General features: G+C 34.7%; 1 long non-coding RNA gene across 1 annotated transcript; it reads right to left on the bottom strand.

The window, feature by feature from the left end:
• Nucleotides 1–919: 919 nt before the first annotated feature.
• Nucleotides 920–3,532, bottom strand: LOC127788627 (uncharacterized). Its single transcript, XR_008020437.1, has 3 exons — nucleotides 3,247–3,532; nucleotides 1,822–1,948; nucleotides 920–1,712 (listed from the first exon to the last, which is right to left on the bottom strand). It is a non-coding gene; the product is annotated as an uncharacterized LOC127788627 (long non-coding RNA).
• Nucleotides 3,533–6,136: the final 2,604 nt, after the last annotated feature.

Below are 6,136 nucleotides of genomic sequence, written 5' to 3'. Positions count from 1 at the left end.
ACTATCAATATTCAATTAGTTTTCTTAATAAAATTGAAAAATAAATTATATTTGTCAAACATCACTTAATGAATTTCTATTTAATTTTTTATACTTATGTAATATGTACAATCTCTATAATATATATTTATATATATGTTCATTGTGTGAAAAATTTTAAAATTCGACAAATTTTGACGCTCTAAAATGGTCAAAAATCTTTTTCATAAAATTACAAAATTAATTTGTAATAATACTTCATTTACAATTTAATATATCAATCGTGGGATTAGTATAATTTTAGATTATACTCTCTTTTTTTTTAATCAAATATGAGATGAAATTATTTAATTTCATCACTTTTTTATTTTAACATTAATTTTATCTCGTCGCTATTTTACTCAAATACTTAAGTAATTGTGTCACGACCCGAAATCTGGTATGTCATGACCGGCACTAATCCCTAGGCCCAGCGGCCCCAAAATGGACTAGTAAGCCTCTTCTCTAGCTCGATTTGAATAAAACAATATTACTGACAAGATTTAGAACATGAATAAAATACCAATTCACCTTCTAACATAATATCTCAATATTTCATATACAGCAGCTGTACAAAATAAGAATATCTATCACACTGCTGTCAATAATACATATCCGATCCCGTATCTCGGGCCCTTGGCACAATTATGTGCCAACAAAAATAAAGACAAAACATCAGACTCTACAACATGGGTATGTCTCCACAGAGCATCCTATAATACATCCGAAATCAAAAGAGGGTATGACATCATACCAGAAGATCTGCTGGACCAATAATCAAAAGGAGAATTCCCTGAAAATATTTTTAATAAAACGAGGTGAGTCTTGTGGACTCGCGAGTATAAGGTATGTCATGCCCACTAGGAGAGTATACAATAAAATGCTAGGATGATCATCATGAGTATAATAACGTAATAACAGTATAAACAGTGGAATTATAAACCATAAGTTAAATAATTTGAGATTTCAAAGGAAAACATAGTGTAGGAAAAATAGGTGCTTAAAGACAACCCCCATAAGTTGTTCCCTAACCACCCAAGTCCCCTATACTCTTGTATGAGATGCATGCACTGATTCTGAGGACACACTAGTAGAAACTGGCCTAACGCCTATATACACATGCACACAAGTATATATATCGGCACATACATCATCATCACACAATATCATCATAAAGGCCCACGTGATAGCAGTGCTGAAACATACTATCCGTGTCTCTCATGGCCTTGGCATGCCAAGCCTCACAGTACCATGATCTTTTCCTGCTGTGAGTCACCAGGGAATCTACTAGATAGTCCTCTAATAATAATGCAAATAATACCCTAATTTATGCACAAGTCATAATCATTTATCATTTCATGTGGTGCCTAAAATACACCATATCATTCAATAATTCACATTCTCAAAACAAGAAATCAATTAGGGTATCTTTCAGTTTATGTCTCTCCCAGTAGGATGAAAATATTTCATGCAAATTAGAAACATTTAAGAGTATTTTTCTATGATCCGCATATAAAAATCATGTACGAGTTATGCATATAAAAATTTATACAAGGTTATAATATTTATGAATAAAACAGTATATACGTGCATAATATAAGGTAATCATAACATATCCTGTCTACTCGCCTGGGAAATGATGACTCAAGTCCGAGTCTGGGGAGAAGATCGAACAAAATCCTGAGAATCTGAGCCTACAATAAATAGAATGGGGTGTCACATTTAGGTAACAAGAATAACGACGTAAAGAAATTACCGAAAATCCTAACCATTGCCTAACACCCTAAATCGATTATTTGGTACCTTGGCCCGCGCAATATTCAAATCTGGCGTCATGGAATTCGTCGAGCTAAGCCATCGACTACGTCATCATGTCTCGCTTTGCTTGCTACGCGTAAGTGTATAGTGGAACTACACACCCACTTATAGGCTGCAATATCATAATATATATATATATATATTTACCCATAAACTAGTTTTCTTTTAATATAGATAATATATTTTTTTATCTAAATTCCTCCTTTATCAAAAATACATACATATATATATTTATAACTAAATTGATAAATTTTCTTGAAAACTTAATAATTAATTAATAATTTAATAAATGGTTTAAAAGGAATAAATTGCAATATTCTAGCCTCAGATAAAAGGAATCCATCAGAAATCAGGATTCGAAATAAACCCACGTCATCATCATAGGCTAGCCTAGAACGCACTCAGGGTCAGTCTTACTCGGCCTCGAGTCGTCTAATAGGGCTTCATCCTTAGGACTCCGATCAACAAAATGACTCGCCAATCATATCGCCAATTCTAGGAGACCTAAAGAGAACCCAAATTAAACTAACATCGATATCCCGAGTAGGACCAACCTAACCAAGTCATCCTAGGTTCCCGGACAAGCGACAAGGGAGAACAAGCCGAGTGGGCCAGCCCAAGGGCTGCCACAACTGGGTCAGTCATGCCCAACACATTGGGCCATCCTAAAACCCAATCGGGCCCCGCCATCCTAGGCTAAAACCTAACCCGACATGCCCAACCCCAAAAGCCCTCATTTCCTTTTTCCTTATATTTTTTTTTTTTTTTATTTCCTTTTATTCTTTTTCCTTTCTTTTCTCTTCTTTTCTTTTCTTTTCTTTCTTTTTCTTTTTTTTTTTTTCTTTTCTTTCCAACACACTGCCACCGCCGGCGACCGCCGCCGGCCGGCCAAAAATGGCCGACCAATATACCGATACGAAGCCCTCGCCACGAATATCAACATATATTAAAATGAAACCCATCGGACGGTCAGATCTTACTAGATCTGAGATTTAATTTTCGGCCGAAAATAGGGGCGAATCTGGCCGTCGCCGTTCGCCGGCCGCCGGCCATTTTTTCGACGATCAGAAACTACCCCGAGGTGCGCAACACTAAGGAGAGCAACATACCAAAAAATGAGAAAGATCGGACGGCTAGATCTTCGTAGATCTAGAGTCGAAGTTTCGGCCAAAAAGAGAAAAAATACTGCCAACGTCGCCGGCCACCGTGGCCGGCGATTTCCAGCGATCCAAGACCGCCACCCAACCCTCTTAAGCAAACCGACCATCATATCCAAGAATCACAAAAATCCAACGGTTGGATCTTCGTAGATCTAACCTCAAACATTCGGCCAACAAGCCCCATCGCGCCTCAAGCCTCATTTCACGAAAACAACAAGCAAAACAGAGAGGATGAAGCCAAAACACTTACCTCCTTGTAGATCGGGGGCACTTTAACGGTGAAAGCGAAGTCGGATCAACGATCGAACGGCCGGATCGCTTGGAATCGAAGATAATCCGAGAGGAAATCAAGAGAAAATAAAAGAGAGAGAGAGAGAGAGATTTTCTGATTTGGGGGGGGGGCTGCCGAGCGCCTCCCCCTTTTCTTTTTATATTTTTTTTGTTTTTTTTTTTTGTTTTAATTAATTATTATATATATAATTTAATTAATTTAATTAATTTAGTTTCTTTTTTTTTTTTTTTTTTTTTTTGGGATCTTTACAAATTGTATGTATTCTAAATGTTGAAATGGTAATTTCTACTTGAATATTTATTTATTTTTTAAAAGGTAAAAGCAACTATAGGATGGGTGATGGAGAAAGTTGATTAAATGCATTTGACTTTTTCTCAAATCATACATTTCATAAGGTTTAATGGCCAGTCGACCAAACCTCTATCCATTTCTTCCAAGTCCCCACATTTGATTATTTTTTTTTTTATATTATTATGAGTATTTTTCGCATTATTTTTTATACACTGGGCATGGCTCAGTAGATCAGTCCAATTGCCCAAAGCCCAACAAGCCCAAGGCCGACCTTGCTAGAGCAAAATCACATCTCGCTGAAACCCGAGCTCCTAGCGATACTTACAACTCGTTGGCCTAACCATTCAACTCGCATAACAACAAACCCACGGAACAATCAGAGACCGAGACCTATCTACTTTATGTAAAGCAAACCAAATTATTGGTAATACGGAGCCCCACTCTCATTTTTATGGAATTTATGAGGACCTTTTGTCCCCTTTGTCATTATCCTCCCATTTCACGGATTTTGTGTAATTGTAAACACCCCTTACTATAAATAGGGATCAAAATTTCATGGTAAATAGAGGACAAGAGGAATACAATACTGATACTCTGCCGAAATACCTGAAGAATAGTCGTGGAGTAAACATCGTTCTAGTCGAACCAAGTAAAAACTCCCCTGCGTATTGTCTTACTTATCATTTGTCTTTGCATTTGTTCCTCCTTTTTGCATTGGTGTGTTAATTTCTTCACAGCAGGCCTACAAATCACGATCAACTAATTCTAAACGTCAACACAGAGTCGGTCTTGGTTTTTCGGAGGCCTGGGTCAAAATTTTTCAAGTGTACCCTTTTATACAAATTAAATAAAAAAATAAAAAATATTAATTAATAAATTTTATTAAAATTATAAGAATTTACAAAAGATAAGAAAAAATAATTTGGGACCTCATTAAATCCTTATTTGGGGAAAATTCAATTGGACAAAACCCCAAATGAAGAAAAAAGAATACCTTGCATTGTAAATATTGTATTAAAAAACGAAAACAACATATTTGAGTCTACATACTTCCTCCCGAATCTCCGTAAGCATTTCTTGATTTGATCAATCTTCATTTCATCTAGGGTTGTCAAAAAATATCAAAAAATCGGTGAACTAAACCAAACCAAACCAAATGGGACCGAATCATGCCTTTTGGATTGGTTCAATGGTTAGATTCTGGTTTTAAAAAATTAAGAACCAATATATTTAGTTTGGTTACTGATTTTTTTTTTTTCAAACCATGGTTCGAACCGAAACCAATATTATACTTATATATATATTATAAATTTTTAAGTATATATATATACATATGCATAAATTGTATCACTTCTTACGAGACTAGCGAGATTCATGAACTTTTTTATTTATAACCTTTTATGCGCTATTGTTATACTAAATAATCGATGTAATCTCATTTGATGAGATAGTGTATGAATTATTTTGTTTTACTTTTATTTCAAGACTTAAAGCATTAATGAAGTTTTGGGTTTATTTTAATTAACAAATTTGTTTGTAATTTCATATTTTGTGAAAATGTTTAGAAGTTAAATGTTAATTAGATAGAACCGAAATCGAATTGAAACCAGTCCGGTGTGATGGATTGGTCATAGCTTGATTTTATATATGTAATGATTCAGTTACTAGATTCTTATAGAACCGGACCAATCCGAACCATTGACATCCCTACTTTTATCCTCCATAATTAATCGAAGTAAAAATAATCATCACATGTACCAACAAAATAAAAATAGCAATGAAATCTTCTTTTGACAGGGTACAAGTGGCAACTTCATTTGTTATTTTTTTATACACATATATACATAAGTTTTAAAAATAAAATTGTGCCCTCCTCACTTGTGGGCCCTGGACTGTGGCCCTGGTAGCCCTGGCCCAGGGTCGGCTTTGCGTCAACATATATATATATATATATATTTGTAATATGTAAAATTTTAGAGGTCCCTTCTTATAGAAAATTTTTATCTCACATCATCTTATATTATCTAAAATTTATGATCTGCCTTGACCTAATCTAGGTATACGGACAAATTTTTTGTGAGTCAAAATTTGGAACCTAACCCCTTAAAATAAACACATGAGATTGCATAACTTTATACGAAGACAAAATCGAATCTACAATCTTAAAATATTTCAAACTCCCGAACACATATGACAAACATCTATACAAAAATGTACAATTACTTAGGGGCCAAACTTCAAACTTTCATTCTATTTGAACTTGTCCGTTATACTGATTAGAATATAAAAGGATTGTTAGTTTTAGATATGGTAAGATATTCTGAGTTAAAGGCTATTTGTATAATAATGACTTTTCAAATTTCTTGTATTACAAAAAATATTTATATATACACACATACAATTGTTCTTACTAAAATTACTAAAATACCCCCAAGTGCATATTCTTCTAGAAACCAACAGGGTTGACTTAGTCAAATTCGACCTTTTGAGTTGTGAACCGGACCTAGCCTTTCTCCACTACATTGACTGCGCGCCCAAAGTTGACTGACGCGTTCCC

This window comes from Diospyros lotus, chromosome 13 (assembly GCF_014633365.1).
Source record: "Diospyros lotus cultivar Yz01 chromosome 13, ASM1463336v1, whole genome shotgun sequence".
Taxonomy (NCBI): domain Eukaryota; kingdom Viridiplantae; phylum Streptophyta; class Magnoliopsida; order Ericales; family Ebenaceae; genus Diospyros; species Diospyros lotus.
This window is presented reverse-complemented; position numbering and strand designations above follow the sequence as displayed.